The sequence below is a fragment of the Polypterus senegalus genome, chromosome 7 (assembly GCF_016835505.1).
Source record: "Polypterus senegalus isolate Bchr_013 chromosome 7, ASM1683550v1, whole genome shotgun sequence".
NCBI classification, from domain to species: Eukaryota; Metazoa; Chordata; class Cladistia; order Polypteriformes; family Polypteridae; genus Polypterus; species Polypterus senegalus.
The window spans coordinates 144721895-144740915 of record NC_053160.1 but is presented as its reverse complement, the minus strand read 5'-3'; positions in this window follow the sequence as shown (position 1 = coordinate 144740915).

Below are 19021 nucleotides of genomic sequence, written 5' to 3'. Positions count from 1 at the left end.
ACTGCGGCCGTAGATCTTATATTCCTTTCCTACTTTTTAAATAAAAAGAATCGTAGTCTTCAACAAATCCAAAGCGTTTACCTTTTCGGCAATCGTTAACATCTTCCGTTTGCGCTTGGGCACGGCCCCTGAAGCAGTAGCAGATCGTTTTGGACCATAATGAAGGGCTTGACTATGCACAAAGATAAACACAAAAGAGCACAACTCTTTACACAGCGAAACACGTTGATGCTGAATGAGCGAGACGAGACTTCCTGGTTAACATTGCATTCAGCAAGCAGGAACTTAACTGCGTGCTCTGATTGGTTAGCTTCTCAGTCATCCGCCAATAACGTCGCTTGTATGAAATCAACTGGGCAAACCAACTGAGGAAGCATGTACAGGAAGTAAAAAGACACATTGTCCGCAGAACCCGCGAAGCAGCGAAAAATCCGTGTTATATATTTAGTTATGCTTTCATATAAAATCCGCGATAGAGCGAAACCGCGAAAGTCAAAGCGCAATATAGCGAGGGATTACTGTATACAGTAATCCCTCCTCGATCACGGGTGTTGCATTCCAGAACCCCCCGCGATAGATGAAAATCCGCAAAGTAGAAACCATATGTTTGTATGGTTATTTTTATATATTTTAAGCCCTTATAAACTCTCCCACGCTGTTAACATTATTAGAGCCCTCTAGACATGAAATAACACCCTTTAGTCAAAAGTGTAAACTGTGCTCCATGACAAGACAGAGATGACAGTTCTTTCTCACAATTAAAAGAATGCAAACATATTTTCTCTTCAGAGGAGCGCTGTCAGGAGCAGAAAATGTCAGAGAGAGAGAGTGAGATAAAAGCAAACAATCAAAAAATCAATACGTGCTTTTAAGTATGCCGAAGCACCGCGATAAAGCGGCATTTTGTAGAGGAGCGTCCGTATCCTCTAGGCAAACAGCCTCTGTGCAAACAGAATGTCAGAGAGGGTAAGAGAGAGAGAAAAGCAAACAATTAAGCACCGCGCGGGAAGCATATCTTATATCATTGAGAAGTTTTAGTTAATATGTAATACATGCTCTGATTGGGTAGCTTCTAAGCCACCCGCCAATAGCGTCCCTTGTATGAAATCAACTGGGCAAACAAACTGAGGAAGCATGTACCATAAATTAAAAGACCCATTGTCCGCAGAAATCTGTGAACCAGCGAAAAATCCATGATATATATTTAGATATGCTTACATTTAAAATCCGCGATAGAGTGAAGCCGCGAAAGTCGAAGCGCGATATAGCGAGGGATTACTGTACATGTTGTTTATAAAAAAGGAAAATAACATGGCGTATGCTTATGGAATAATGTGAATTATGTGATTGCAATGATGAAAACTAAGGGCCGGTTTGTACTTCATGCTTAGATTGTGCATGCATTCCCAGCGTCCATTTGATGCATCCTCTGAAAACATCCTCAGAAATTGTGACATGTGTGCAAGTTGCATACCAGGAAAAAATTGGGGGGAGCTGTGTGCTCAAGTTGGAACATGACGTCAAAATCTCTATTTATTATCAACATGTGACAGCAAGCCACTTTGCATATCCTCCGGGATCAATGTGTGTGCTTCAGTGTTTGACGAACGATTTAATATGGTGAAGCAAATCATCAAACTTTAATGTTGGCATACAAATGTAAATTTCAGTTGTTTCTGCCTCAGGATTGATGGACATAATTATTAAACATCCATCCTTTTCAGAGATTTTATGACAAGGTATCCAGGGAATTTAATGGACATTTCCAGCAATTCACAACATGTTGCTTTCTTACCATGATGATATCTCACACTGCCACCTAGTATATAATCTTTCAGATTTACATAAAATACATGTGCAAGTATAAACAGTACACTATTTGTGTAGCAGTACCATCTGCAGGCACACACATTGTATGAAGTATAAACTGGCCTCAAGAACAAATGTTATCTGCATTCATATTTATCAGCATTTTACCTTCTATGCTTGCCTGTCTCTCCTTCTTACCAAACTAAAAAATAAATGTCACCTCATAAAAATGCATTCAAGGTTTGATCTTTTTCTTCCTCGAGACCCTGTTTATAATCAGGTTTAACACTTGAAATTGAAATCATGTTTTCCATTAATTCCTATGTCTTACCTTAACTGATCATACTGGATTTCTGAGATCTTCTTGTTAGTGAAAAACATTACTCTTTCTAAAACAAAATTTTAGTTGGTGAAGTAATGCTCATCAGCTGTCTGGATTCATAGAGAGGTTGTTTTAGAGATTTCCAGTTATTTTGGAGAGCGACAGCAGAATTCCCTTGAGAGAGTGCCCAGCAGTGTTCCCAGTTTTTAAGTAATATGTGATCTCTAGTGACTGGAATAAAACTCACTTCCATTTACATATTCGGAGTACGTTATTTTGTCCATCACAGTTGTCACTTGTTGAATTATAGCTTTTTGTCAGGGCTGTCTTTGTGGGGTCTTCTGCTTTGAAAGGGTCTGCAGAGAAGCCTTTGCAAAGCTTTGGTCAAGGTACAAGAATCCAGTCACTTTGTTTAGAATGTAAGTGCAGCTGGATGACTGTTAAATCGGCTGTCTTAACAGGGTAGCAGAAATAATAGAAGCAGAATGCCTAGCAGAATGGGCAATGCCTACATTGTCCTAAAGGCATCAAACTAAAAGAAGTCAGATTTTATTTATAAAAAGGTTTAGGATTAACTTGCAGGTCTCAGGTGAGCTCACAGGGAAGCTGCTGAGTTTTGGGTTTAGGAAAGTGTTCATGGTGTTAAAAAGCACTTTAGGTCTTGAGGTAGCATTTGCGATTAATTCCAATAGATAATTTGATTTTGCTGCTCTCACTACAGCTTGGTAGAGCTTTAAACAAGTTTTCAGAATTTCATATGACACATGGAGTTTATCCTTTTTCCACCTGCGCATAGGCCACCTGCATTCCTGCCTGATGGTGCAAGTGGTATCATTTATCCAGGGCTGAGCTCTGGCCTTAACCCGGGCTCTGCTTAACTTTAAGGGTGCAATCCGGTCCATTGTTTGCTTACAAGTCAACTCTAGGAGCCTAACCAGTCTATGAGCATCAGAACACATAGAGAGGACCTCTGTCACAAGAGGTAAGTGAAGGTTTGAAAAAGAATCAGTAAACTGGAGTACAGATTCAGCCGTTATCGAACACAAGTAATGCTTTGTAATGAGTTGTGTGAAATTCCTAGGCAGACTCAAGAATTCAAATTCAAAGATGTGGTGGTCAAAAATGCCGGCATCAAAAATCTCCACATTATTTACAGACTTGAGTCCAACACATGACTTTTCTGATGTGCGGGACTTGAAACTACCTGGACTAAATTAAAGGATTCCACCAGACCTAAAAAGTCTTTAACCAGGGGTTTTGTTGGACTACAGACATGAATATTTAAATCTCCCTGAATAAGCAGTCTATGATAGAGTATGACACCATGAAAGGTAATTCCTGAATACAATCCTTATTATATCTAAGAGGTTTATAAACAAGTGCATATAAAGTACAGGACTGGTAAGCTCAATTTTAAATAGCTGAGCTTCAAACCGGAAAAATTATCTACAAGCATAGGTTTACAGTACATTATCAAGTATCAAGTGGTCATAAACCACTCCTCCCAAGGATGTATACTGCCTTGTGGGTGTTAGCGATAGTGGGCCAAGTTGAAAAGAGATGGGGTGCTGAATAGATAGACAAGCTGGGATAACAAGAAGATCCATAATTGCCAGGTTTAGCTGGAGGTGGTGTTCCTTCATCCAGGAAGTGAGATGTGCAGACATTTCAGTTGAGAAATGTAGTCCCCTAGAGGGAACAACAGGTAGTGCTGTTCATCATCAACATTGGTCCCTACTATCACTACAGATCACAATGTCATCAGCAAACATCATAGTCCACTGGGACGCCTGTCTAATCTTGTCTGTCAACCTGTCCATCACCATTTCAAATAAGATAGGGCTCAGAGCCGATCCCTTATATAATCCCACTCCAATTTGAATGCATCCGTCACTCCTACCGCAGACCTCACCACTGTCACACTCTTGTACATATCCTGTACAACTCTTACGTACTTCTCTGCCACTTTCCGACTTCCTCATACAATACCATAGCCCCTCTCGAGGCACCCTGTCATATGCTTTCTCCAGATCCACAAAGACGCAATGCAACTCCTTCTGGCCTTCTCTATACTTCTCCATCAACACCCTCAGAGCTAACATCTCATCTGTGGTGCTCTTTCTTTGCATGAAACCATACTGCTGCTCACTAATCATCACCTCACTTCTTAATCTAGCTTCCACTTCTGTTTCCCATAACTTCATGCTGTGGCTCATCAATGTTATTCCCCTGTAGTTACTGCAGTCCTGCACATCCCCCTTATACTTAAATATCTGCACCAGTACACTTCTTCTCCACTCCTCAGGCATCCTCTCACTTTCCAAGATTCCATTAAACAATCTGGGTAAAAACTCCGCTGCCGTCTTTCCAAAGCACCTCCATGCTTCCAAAGGTATGTCATCTGGACCAACGGCCTTTCCATTTTTCATCCTCTTCAAAGTTGTCCTTACTTCCTCCTTGCTAATCCATTGCACTTCCTGATTCACTATCTCCACATCATCCAACCTGTTCTCTCTCCCGTTCTCTTCAACCTACCCATCACCTCCTCGTCTCCACTGTTCCCTTCATCAACATGTCCATTGAAATCCGGTCCAATCACCACTTTGTGTCCCTTGGGTACACTGTTCATCACTTCATACAACTCACTCCAAAAATCTTCTTTCTCATCCTTTGCACACCCAACTTGCGGTGCATATGCACTAACAACATTCATCATCACACCTCCAATTTCCAGCTTCATAATCATTACTCTGACTGACACTCTTTTCACCTCCAAAACACTCTACTGTTCCTTCAGAATAACTCCTACCCCATGTCTCCCCCCATCCAAACCATGATAGAACAATTTAAATCCACCTCCAATCCACCTGGCCGTACTCCCCTTCCATTTAGTCTCTTGCACACACAATATATCAACCTTCCTTCTCTCCATCATATCTGCTAACTCTCTCCCCTTACCAGTCGTACTGCCAGCATTCAAAGTTCCTACCTTCAGTTCCACTCTCTTTACTTTCCTCCTCTCCTCCTGCCTCTGGACACGTCTCCCCCCTCTTTTTCTCCATCTTCTTCTTCAGCCAACAGTAGCCCAATTTCTGCCATCACCCTGTTGGTTAACAGTACTGGTGGTGGTTGTTTTTAACCCGGGGCTCGACCAATCTGGTATGGAAATTTGTATTGTTGACCACATATTGATTTGGCAAAATTTTACCAGATGCCCTTCCTGACGCAACCCTCCCCATTTATCCGGGCTTGGGACCGGCACAAAGAAACACACTGGTTTGTGCATCCCCTGTGGCTGTGGTCTAGACAATAACCAAGCTACAGAAAAAAGCCAACTTTCTGGCAAAGTAGTGTGCAGGGTTATCATGTTCATAAGCATAACCCACCATTTTCTGTCAAATTAATTTAATACAGCAGTGTATTTGAAATGCAGGAGTAGTGTTTTTTAAATTTAAAAGGTGTTCATTTTAAGTAAGATCTAAATCGGATAGGTGGACAATGGTAACAGTCACACCACAGTTTAATAGAGTGAAATCTTCTGGCTCTAATTTCAGTGTAAATTAAATGCAGTAATTTGATATTAGAAGAAATCAATATCAATATTATCAAAAGCACCTTGTGACTGAGACCCACAGCAACAAAAGAGAAATGTCTGGGTACCGATCAGGTCACCCACTTTAATATGTTCATAAATGAAATCCAAATTGTGCCATGCGCACAACAGGAAAGGCTTGATTGCTATAGCTTCTTGCTGTTTGAACATAAGGCTTTGTCGGAAGCCCCATCTTCGGTGATGCTTGGTCAAGTTCTGACCCCATTCTTTGTGTCACTTTTTATGCTGGCTGTGCAGGAAGGGGCGTGGTGAGTCTGGGCAGAGCATGGGGAGTGGTAAGTAACCTCCTTGGTCATCGGATCTGGACTGAGGCAAAAAATAAGATATTGCTAGTGACAGTGCCGCTTTTGTCCTGGGGTGATATTGTGGTATTGCTCTGAGCTTGGAAGGTGGCCTCTAGGTGCACATGCGTGACAAGCTCCATAAAGCCAACAAACATGAGCATTTTGTGTTAAGTTAACTTAAGGTAGATGTATAAAGAAAATAACCCTGGGAGTTCATTTGCTGAGTTTATGCTGTATGAGTAGGGTCACCACATTTACAGATAAAAGAGTTATGTTAGGTGGTTGAGTGGCTTACAAAGATTTTTACATGTATTTACATTTTTTTATCTTCTCAAATTCTCTCCTATAAACCCAGTATAAGCTAGAAATACAGCCATATTTTTCACTCCTATTAGCAGTACTCATTTTAAGAAGCTATGTACCAGATTTTAAAATAAAGGATGTACCCTTTTTTGTTAAATAACTCTATGTTCTGAACAGATTGTTTTCATCTTTTAAATGTTGCTCTAATCTAATTTTTGAGTGAACAGTGTCATTTAAAATATCCTGACAACCTTGATTGGCTTACATATGCAGAATCATGGATCAGCAATCAATGGAGGCTTATATTGCTGTTTGTTACTGACTTCATAAAACCTTCAAAACTGACTCCTGTGGTTATTTCCTTGCACTTTTAATTTTTGTATTTGCAGTGAAAGAGCATTTAGTGACATGTATTCAATATACTTTTATCCACATATATAACCGATGTCTAATAGTCACTCAGTCCCACTGCCCACATTATTAAAGATTTCTATCTAGTAATGGGTAGGACCCCCTATTGCCTGCTAAACAGAATGAATTCTTCGAAACAGCTTCAGATGATACATGCTTTGTGACAAGGCACATTATGCTGCTGGAAGTATTCATTTCAAACAGGTAAACGGTGTCCATAAACTGATTTATATGTCAAGCGACAAGCTTAGGGATGCTATGGCATTCAAATGACACTCAACTAATATTAAATGTGTGCAAAATAAATATTCCCCAAACCATTACACTACAACAACCTGTGCCTTGACATGGAGATATGGATCCATGGTTTTACGCCATTTACTCCAAAATGTTGCTGTTGTATTTTCAACTTGCAATAGTTGATTCAGAAGAGTTGATGATATGTTTTTCAATTTTCAGACATTCAGTTCTGGTGCTCATGTGGCTACTGCAGCCTCATATTTTTCTTCTTCACTGAAAGGGGTGGAACCCAGAGTGGTCTACTATAATACATCCGCCTCTAGGTCTGGGACATTAAACATTCAGACCAGAGAACATGCCCACCACAGATGTATAGAGCTTTCTGATGATTGTCTGTGGCTTTTCCATTGGCTGGGATGACTGTGGCAATTCTGCTGTACCTTCTCTCATTAACAAGTGAGTTCTACTCACAGAAATGCTGTTCACTGCACATTTGTTTGTTTTGAACCATTTTCTGCAAACTCTGGAAGCTATACTCACTCCAGATCCCTAGTGGTGAAATGCTTCAGCGATGCTGGATTCATTATCTCCAACACCCACAACCACACCACAGTCAAAACAGCTTAGATCATTCATCCTTCCCATTCTGATATTGAATTAAAGAATCGCTAAACCTTTTGACCGTATTTGAGTGCACCCTTCATATTTCACTGGTAGCGACATGAGTGGCTATTTGGATGAGCAGGCCATTGGCATTAAAGAAAAGATCAAATGAAAAAAGTGGTTGGCTAAGCAAACTGTGATAATGATTTACACAGGTAACATTAATCTCATTAAACTTCACTGAATGTACAAATAAACTTATATTAATCTTGCATTATTATTTGAAGATAAAGAACTTAGATTGTATCCCAAACGTTTTTCTTTTATGAGCACTAGTATGAAGATGTTAACATTCCAGGTTCAAAAGAATTATTTTGTGATATTGATTTTCATTATTCCTGTAAGCCATCAAATTTAGAGAGAAGTTTCTTCCTGCATCAAAATTATTAAAATTGATTTATTCTTTAAAGTCATTGTCTTATATTAAAGGAATATTCCACCCAAATTGATATTTTTTGTATGCTTTTACTTCATGTTCTTTTTAGTGGTCGACAAGAAAAAGTTTTAATCTAATGTTATTTGATGAGAAGTTACCTATTGAAGATTCAAGCTGAATGGAACCCTGCTGTAACCAGTTCTGGACAACAGCAAAAGATGTAAAAAACTTCCATGGAAAGAACAACAAAAAAAAAAATCATGTAACTTGTATTGCATAACCCACATATGCATCATACATTCTTATGGTCAAAACATTCAAAATGTGTGTATTGTTGGCTAAAATATTATTAAACTTCTTGAAAACTCCAGATATCAACAGGAAAAAATATAATACCCACAATACTGTGTGTTTGAACTAAATATCTGTTTCATTCATTAGTCAAAAAACATCAAAGAGAGAGGTGGATCTTCAATTCAAGCACAACGTATTGTATAGGAACTACAATTACTTCTTTTGTGCATTTCCTTCCATGCTTTCTTCTCAGTGTTGCTGTCTCCAAAGGTTATCCCCAATATTTTGGCAGTGCTGGACAGCCTTATCTTTCCTTCTGTATTTTTCTTCCATTTGCCCCGAAAAATACATTTTCTTAGATTTAGTGTGGATTTTGAGGCCATGCAAAACAATTCTGTATGTTCAATGATAGGATTAGTACTTACGAACTCACTAACTAAAATTGTTAGATTGTCGATATAGACCAGCACTTTCATTTGTTGTTCAGTGCTTCCAGGGACCTCAGTTTCTTGTATTTTTTATCTTGTGTAATTTTGTTTAAAAATGGTTCAATGCAAATTATAAACAGCGCCGCCAACAAAGAACACCATTGCCTGACACCACTTTCTAATTAACATTTTTCGTAAATTTGTTGTTCAGCTTTATTTTACTTACTATGCCATTATATGCTGTTTTAATCCAATTTTTAAAAAATCCTTTGGCACTCCAATTGTTTGGAGCATCACCACATATATTTGTGTGCCACTTTATCAAAAGCTTTCCCAAAATCTAAATGAATTACTCCAATGTCTAGATTATGCTCCTTCATGTAATTTATACAGTCCTTTAACACACACATGTTATCTACAGCACTTCTACCCAGGACCACACATGCTTGCTCTTCTTTTATCACATTCTCAGCTTTTTCTTTTAGCCTGTTTGCCAAAACTCTTGCAAGTATTTTATTGTCCTGGCATAATAGTGCTTATAGGTCACCAATTTGTGATGTCTCCGGTCTAGTCTTACTAACCCTCACCTATTCTGTTTCTCCTCTCGGTACTCAAATGTGGCACTTGGTGCCTCTGCCCACCTGCCAAGTTGTTCTGCCTGCCTAAGGTAAAGTCATCTCTGATGGAGGATCACAGGAATCGTCGGGTAGATAGGTCCTTTCATCTGATTGGATGCTCCAGCGCTGTCTCAGCTGTGGAATGGCCAATTGAGAGAGGCAGCTTGATGACCAAGGTCTCCAGGACTCTGAACAAATCCAAATCATATTATGTGATATATCTACTGTTAAATTCTGTTCTGTACTTGTAATATTTTTATTTTACTATTATACTGTATTGAGAATTGCTTGTGTTCTGTTCTTTGTATTGTATTGTATTTATCCCCTTTATTTGACACCCAGCCTACCTGGAAAGGGGTCTCTCTTTAAACTGCCTTCCCCAAGGTTTCTTCCACTTTTTTTCCCTACAAGTGTTTTTTTTAGAAGTTCTTCCTTATCTTCTTAGACAGTTAAGGATGGGAGGCTATCAAAAGCCAGGGCCTGTTAAAGCCCATTGCGGCACTTCTTGCGTGATTTTGGGCTGTACAAAAATAAATTGTATTGTATTGTATTGTATTGTATAGTCTTGTTTAGGAATAAGTGTTATTAGTCCCTTCTTCATCAAGTTTGTCATTTCTCTGTCTTTCAAAATTTCTAAAAAAAGACTGAGCATGTCATTTTTTTATAGTATCCCAAAAGATCAAAATTAATTCAATCAGTAGACAATCTTTTCCAGGAGATTTGCCTGTGCTACACATTTTTATTGCTTTTTCAACTTCCTGGATTTATATTTTCCTGCATAAAGTTTCTCATCGTTTCTTTGTAATATACTGGGGCCTCATGTATAAACGATGACTTACGCACAAAAATGTTGTGTGCGCCCATTTCCACGCTCACATCACAATGTATAAAAACTAAACTTGGCATAAAGCTATGCACATTTTCACACCAGCTAAATCCTTGACGTACGCAAGTTCTCCGCTCGTTTTTGCAAACTGGCAGCACCAGGATCAAAGCAGTGCTTTTGTTCCTGTGTGGTTTCCCTTTCTTTTTTAGATCCACATCCCTGACGCAGCTTTATCAAATACACTGAAATTAATCACATATCGTTTATTGGTTTAAGGCATCTGATTATAATTAACCTGTAGCAATATAATGGTCCATGCAATGGCCAAACTATTCCAAATACCATTATTGTTTTAGCTTTGTTTCTCTCAGTGCACCACTCAGAGTATTTATCCCACTGTATCTGAGTGTGGAATCACAGCTCTACACCAGCTGATCGGAAAGAGAATTATCGGTATACAGCATCAAGCACACACTGTCGCAGCCATGCACACAGTCTATTGAACTTTTCCCATATGACATATGCTACAGAGCCTTTCCTGTAGGGACATCGCGGTTCAAAAACAGTTTCATCTCAAGAACTATAAATGCACTCAATCAGTCCATCAAATGCTCCTTGTAGAACTGTTTGTACTTATAAGTACAATTACCTCACTGTAAACTTGCACTACAGTTATAATATTACACAACCTGAGCCACTTTATAAAGCACATATTTACATATGATGACGATATCATTTTTAAGATGAAATGTAGCAAAATGTTTATTACATTATACAAATAAAATTTTAACATCATTTAAATAATCTATATTGTTAATAATTTAATATGTGAGGACACAGTGGACAGTGGTAGCGATGAGCTGGCAATGGGTCAGGGATTGTTCCTGCCTCGATCTGTGTTCTTTCTGGGGCTGGCACAACACTGGAAGGATAGATAGATAGAGTAATTAAACATGTAGTACGAAGATATTTCAATGTTCCTTAAAAGTTTTGAAGAACTGGCATTCTAAGCTTACAGATGGCTTAACGTTTATTACAGAGTTGATTGTGTGGCGACTGGGTACTTGGAGAAAGAAAGGGAAGGACAGGAATTGGAGGTTAGTACATTTGAGAGAGGCAGTACTGCTGCAATAAATTATTTCATTGAAGGTCATGCACGACGCAGCAAGCATCTTGCAGGAGGCAGGAACAATCTCTGGACGGGGTGCCAGATCATCACTATCACTGCGCCATTGTGTTCCCATATTTAATAACATTTTTTAATTCCTATCATCATGAAAATTATATCAAGTATACATATCAGTATTTTAATTATTCAGAGAGCTGTAATATCACGAATGTAATGGATTCTGTGTCCTGTCTGAGAAAGAGAAAGCCCGTTTAAGAAGCACATAGTGAATCACACAAAGAGCATGTAGAAGAACACATACAATACAAAGCATTTAACGTGCTACTTTAGTTACGGTGGGATTGGAGAAACTAGTAAATTAAACAATTTTAAGATGAAGTTTATGATGTTCTACTTTAATGACAAAATAAACTACACGATTAAAGTAGAAATTTCTACCTTTTTTTCCCACTGTGTGCCTATTTTTTTTTTCTTTTCTCTGTGCCCTAATAAGCTTCCATATGACACTCAGTCTGTGGGCTACGACTCACCTTTTCACAGCAACTTTGATATCTGACAACTTCTTTTTTATTTCGGGCACTGTGCAACTTTGTGAACTTGAACTTTCGAGTTTCTCCGGCACTGTGTGTCACTCAATCAACTTCCTTTTGTTGTTAATACCACTGTTTAAACCAACAAATATTAGGAGGTCTGTTAGAGGTCATGTTAGAGGTGTTTTTTCACCTCGACCTCTAACAAGATATAGTCTGAGAAAAAAAATGGCCACAAATTGCATGTTTTTACTTCATAGCTTTTATCAGTAAAAATATAGTCTATTTGGTTGGATTCTTCCCTGACCTTCTCCATGTAAGCCTATTTCATTTTCTTTTAACTTTCAAAACACATCTATCATTTGGAAATCTTTTATAATTTCCTTTAGCTTATTTGATGGTCTGTCTAGCTGCTGAGCTTTCTGCTGTGTGTTGATGGAGCAATTAAAATCACCAGCCACAATTAAATTATATTTGTTTGTCATAGTAACCTCCAGTAATTTGAAAAATTCCCTCCTCTGTCTGGGTGTTGTAGGTGCATTTATATTCATTTAGTTAACAGTGTTATTGCCCTTCTCCAATTTTAATTTTATTAACCTCCCTTTCATGACTTCCTCAATTATTTTTATTTCTATTTCAGGGTAGTCAGCAGAGCCTTCTTTCCAGTTTTCTTCATATAGCTTGTAAGCCCTTATAAAAGGTAGGCCACATTCCTGCATACAAATTATATCTACTGCTGTGTTTCTCAGAAAAGAGAATACTATTCTTCTTCTCTCTCTTCCCGGAATGCTTCTAACATTGATATTTGCTATTTTAATTCTCATTTTACTTCCCAGTAGTTTGGTTTACCTCCCGTCCAAGCTTTCCGCTGTTTGAGACAACTACCTTTTTCTTCTGTTTCTTTGCAGCCTTTTGTTCATTTTTCCATTTCTCTGTTCCTTTCATGCCTGTTGCTGAAATAAACCCTTCCATGTCTTTCAATTCCAGGCAGACATTTATGTTCTTCTTCATCTTTTTTCTTAAGGTTACCTGGCAATAAAATGTCCTGACCTCCTTTTCTTTGTTACATGGGGTTTACTTTAGTTTTCCCCATATTTACTTCTGTACTGTTCTGTTCTAAATTTCCTATAGTTGCCTGCTGGGGTGATTGACAAAAAATGACAGTTCCACTCAAAATTTCCATTATTTCTCCAATTTGAAATAAAATATTTTTGGAGCACTGTTCCAGTCTTCTTTCCATACTTTGGGTATCTACCCTACCTTCCATAAATGTTATAATATAGCTTTCTCCACCACTCTTTCCCTCTTGTTTTTAATCTTGCCTTGTATTACCCCTTATTTTGGTAATTAAGGAATCTATTTTACTGGATTTCCTGTTCTGGATTTTCCTCATTTCACCCCATTCTACTCCTTTGTTTTCTGTTGCTTCAGTTCTTTTTCTTCCTCTGACTCCTCATCTAAAAGTTATATCACTTTATTTCTTAAATTATTTATTTTTACTATATTTGCATATGAAACAGGGTAATCCTTAAAAACATGAGCCTCGTGCCTACATAGATTACATACTATTTATCGTTGACATTCTCTTGTGATTTCTTTACAGTTCCTACATCTTATGATTTTGCAATTTATGGCTTTGTGCCCCTTCTTACCACATCTTCTGTATACTTGAGGTTGGCCAGGGTTAAACACATGTCCAGTTATGGCACTGATTTGTATCACTGTGGGCAAACGTATCAACTTTTCTATGGCAAAATCCTATTTCAACTCTATGTCAAATTCTTTTTCAATTCTATGTCATCTGCATGCTGGTGTTTACTTTGCAAAACTGCAACAGCCATGTGAAAATGTCTTGTATTTTAACTTTCTTAGTGTACATAATCACATTTACTTTTGTTTCTGATTTGTCACTCAAAGGTATAATAAAACATTTTTTCAGTGTTAAAAAAGTGTCCTTCTCTTTGTCTACATTTACTGTACAATATTCTGTTTTTAAAGGCCACTTCAAGGGTAGCTTTACCGGGAAAGGCAAAAAGGAATTGTAGCTCACCATGAACGAAGTTTAGAGTTCTCTGCAGCACCTCCTTACTGAATTCCACTCACTCCATTTGATCTTCTCTTAGCTAAAAATGAATGACATTTTTTTCTCTCTCTCCCATCCACTGATATTCAAGATATGGGTCTCCACAATCCACCTGCTTCCCGACGATCTTCTCTTTCATTTTCCGCATCCATCATTCCACTGTCTGGTATGAATGCAGGGCTACAGGATGTCAGTTCTTCCATCATTTTTCTTCCTGTAAATTTAAATTGGCTTCACGCCAAGGGAGGCAGAAAGCAACACTGTGGACATGCCAACCTATCCTGCCCTGGATCCAAGTCTGTGGGGTACTCCCCACTCCTGATCTGGGGGAACAAACTTTGTGATCATGGTATCTTCCCTACCAGGCAAGTATCTTTTTTCTTCTGTTTTAAATGACAATTTCAAGTTGCTAATCACTCTTAAAAAACATTATAAACAACATCACCACAAGGAAAAAAGCCTGCTCATGTAGATTATGGTACCAGACTATCGAAGATAAACACCCTCATAGCCATCTTCATAATCGTACAAATCTTTGGCACTTAAAATACTATTATGTCCAGTCTTTATATTTCTCTGTTAGACAAATGGATGAAGAATGCTAATATTCTGCAATATCTTTACAAAAACGGTGGTCATTCTATGCAAATTAAGTCATCAAACATAACCCAGAAATTCTGGGAAATTTCCCAGAAAATATAGTGCTCTGTGAAGATCCTCTTATATGTATATCTATACTAATAAAAGGTAAAGCCCTCACTGACTGACTGACTGACTGACTCATCACTAATTCTCCAACTTCCCGTTTAGGTAGAAGGCTGAAATTTGGTAGGCTCATTCCTTACAGCTTACTTACCAAAGTTAAGCAGGTTTCATTTCAAAATTCTACGCGTACGGTCATAACTGAATTCTACTTACGTACATATATACGGCCATAGTCTACAGCTAGGTCGCCGTGTGAGGCGGAGTTGTGTCCCCTATCACCACGCCTCCCACGTAGTTGGCTGCCTGCCTATATTGCGTCCCACATACCCACGCCTCCCACGTAATTGAGTGCCTGCCCATATAAGTCCGTCCGTCAGCAGCAATCCAATAGACTGCTGCTGACGGACGGTCACACTTCTTAGATTCACGAGTAGAGATTTGGGTGGTGAGATGTCTATCGAGGTAATCACTGTAATATTTATATGTCATTGAAATGTATTATTAACAGGCATGGTTTAGGCACCTATGTCATCAGGAAGGCACCAGAAAAAGGGACCTCAAGGTTACTATTATGGAAGTTAATTTAGAGCGCGGATGCTGTGAATGTAAGAGCTGTAATAAATAAAGTTCCCCTGCATACTTTAAAAGAAAGTCTCGCCATCATTTCATTTTTAACAATTTGTGAAAACAAGACATGGTGTCAGAATAGAGGACAGTCATGGATTTTGTTGGAGTTCCCTTGCCACGAATTGACTGGGATTCTCTTAACCGGGAGAATGGAAAAAGTTCAGACAGCACGTGGAGCTGATGTTTTATGGCCCACTAAAAGGCAAAGACGAGAAATGCAGCTACCTGCTCCTGTGGACTGGGGAAAAAGGAAGAGACATTTTTAACACATGGACTCTCACCCAGGAGGAAGCCAAGGTACTGAAAACTTATTATGACCGTTTTGAGGCGTTTGTCATGCCTAATACGAATACGATATTTGCAAGATACAAGTTTAATGAGAAGACGCAGGGTATAAACGAGACTTTTGATCACTTTGTGATAGGCTAAAATTGCTGGTGAAGGACTGTGCTTATGCAAACGAAGATGAGATGGTTAGGGATAGAATAGTGTTTGGAACAAACTCAGTGAAAAGTGCGAGAGAAACTTTTAAGTGCTGGGTCTGAGCTAACATTAAATAAAGCCGTGGACATCACAAGATCGCACGAGATAGCACAAGCACAGCTGAGAACCTTCGATGCATGTACTCCGAGCAGCTCACGTGAACTGACTGTGAAAGCAGTACGCAGACAACAAGCAAGAGCTCCAAAGAGCGCTGAACAAAAAACGCATTACACAATTGAGAAAGCAGCAAAAGAATATGAAGCGAGTGACGCATACAAACATATTCATAAGTGCTGCTACTGTGGAAACAAAGCACACGGTGGAAAAAGTCAATGTCCAGCTAAAGGAAGACAGTGTAAAAAATGTGGTAAATTGAACCACTTCGCTAAAGTTTGCAGGATTGGGAAAAGTAAACCCGTGCATGCAGTGTGTGATGTCTCAGATAAAGAGGAAGATGAGCTGTTTATTGACGCAGTAAGAAAGGAACAACCCTCTGAAGCTGAACAAGCCTTTGTAGACATATCAATAGGAAATCAACGTGTAAAGCTTAAGTTTAAATTAAATTAAGTTCATAGACAAGCTGACGCTAAATATTCGCAGGCAGATCCACAACTTAATACCAGGAATGCCTGTTAAACATCTTAGATTCACGAGTATCGATTTGGGTAGTGAACTTCGATGAATGAAACCTGTTATCTTTACAACGGTTGACAAACACGGAATGTAACTTCAACACAACACATCCTCCAAATACAAACCTGATTGAAACAAATAATGATAATCAAATCCTTGATGACAGCAACACTCAGCAACACTCATAACAGTCACAAAACAATTACATTGACAATCATGTTACATTATTTTTAAAATGTTTCCTTTACTTTTTCATAACTTATTTAACACACTACTTCTCCGCTGCGAATCGCAGGTATTTTGCTAGTATAATATAAAAATTTATATATATATATATATTGTTACAAACTCAACACAGAGTCATACAAAGGTTTGGAACAGCTACCCGTATAATTGGTTTCCTGGCTGCAAAAGTTGCTTAAATGGATACAGCACTAATGTGCACAAAACCGAGTCCAAAACAGAACTGAGGGAATAGGGAAAAGGTGGAGGCTTTTAAAGGGGAAGACAGGAAGTGAAATCAAAGGGGTCAGGCCCATGAAGATCTTCAGCCATTGGTTGAAGCCCGGACGTGACATCACAGGGGTCGGAGCCGTCAAGGTCTCCTTCCATAGGCTCGGTCGCGGAAGTGACGTCAAGAGGACCAGTTGGATTCTCTTGTGAATGGTCTGCAGGCAAGGAAGAAAAAGAGTCAGTGCACTCTGCCACATCCCGGTATGTCTCGGAACTGTCCTTACTCAAGCCCTTTAGCTGCCTCCCATGCGCACATGTGTGACAATATATAAAGTAAGTTATTATGACAGCCAAACAAATTATGTCAGTTGAACTAGAAATAAATACAGTATGTAAATCCTACAAACATGCTCATTTTCAATGAAACACAATTAAAGTAGCTGTATAATGACAATCAATTTTTAAACCTTAACAACACATCAATTTTGAGTAAAGTCAACCTAATATATTTGGGTAGCAGCAATACATTGTAAAATTTATTTTTGTAAATGGTGCTCTTAATTTAAGCAATGAAATCCATTCATATTGTTTGTATGCAAATTATACTTTTTAAGGTATCATTCAAGAAATTTGAATCAGCTTCACTAGAAAGGATATGTAAAGTCATAAATCCTGCTCATTTTGAGTGAAGTCAATTTAAGTTAGCTGAGTAATAGCAACATACCCCAAGAATCTTTATTTATTTGTTATTATTATCTATTTATTTATTTTGAGTGCACACATGCTGGGGGAGGCTCCATAATCTGTTTCAGCCACCCAAGAGAGTGGTTGTCATTCTTCTGATTTTTCACTACATAGGAGTTACTAAATAAAAATACTTATTTCAGTTAATTTTTTACTACAGAACGGCTCTGTAACCTCAATCGCTAGATAATCATACTTAGTTTCAAAATTTAATTTAAATGACATGTTAGAAAGAGGAGTAAAGTTTAGCAGCTACTTCATTAACCCTGTGGTGGACGTTCAGCTTGTCTGTGTACGCTGATCACGTAAGCTGGGTTTTGACCTCGTGTGAGTACATGGTACCTGGGGTTGACCCGATCATGGTGACAGTGGTGTATGACAAAATAGCATGTTTGCACAGAATGTAAAAGTGTGACTTTACTAGGCATGGCATAAGCACTTACATTTAACTGGCTTGGGCATTTCTGCTGCTTCATACTTAATGTGTTCTTCTTGGCTCAGCTGTCACTCCCATTAACAAATTTAACATATTCTCATCTTTTCAGGCACTTCAGATTAAGGTGTCACCCAGACGTATAACCCTAAAAGTTAGCAATTTAGAGGCATGCTGGGTCAATGTTTTGTGATGCTGCTGCTGCCTCACAGCTCCAGTAATGTGCCTTTGATTTTTGTTCTATTTTTCAGTCCCTAAAGACATACAATTTAGATTAACTGGTGACACAAAATTGTAATAGTATGAATGTGTGTTTGTGAGGTTGCCATGTAATGCTCTAGACACTCATCCCCATTGCATTTATATTATCCATCCATCCATTTTCCAAACCTGTTTATCCAGGGCAGGGTCACAGGACAAATCCAGCAAACATTGTACTTAAACATACAAGATGCAGAAGTCAAGTCAAACTTTATTTATAAAGCATATTTACAGCAGCCAAAACTAAACCAAATTGATGTTCAAGAAAGGGTAAAAGAAGCAGTTCAAATATATACAGTATGTACACATCACAAAACTGCAAACATAATGTAAAAGATAAACTCAAAATGTCCACACCCAGGCATATATATTTATAATCATGAATTTACATGAGTCAACATATAGAAACATAATGTTAACCTCTTGCAGGGTCAAATTCCAGCAAGAAGAAAAGTGTTTAATGATGACTTAAAAATGGCCGGCGTTGGGGAAGACCTAATATAACAAGGCAAGCCATTCCAGAGAACAGGAGCAACCACCACAAAATCTTGATTCCCCGCTTTTGCTTCAACCTCGAACTCAGCTAAGAGCATTTGGCTAGTAGGCCACAATGCTTTATTGGCACATAAATGAAGAAGTTCCAAGAAGTAAGATGAGGCTGTTCCATTCAAACAATTTAAAAAAAAGTAACAGAATTTTAGTATCAATTCTACAGTGGATTGGAAGACAATGGGGTGAGGTCAGTATTTGTGAA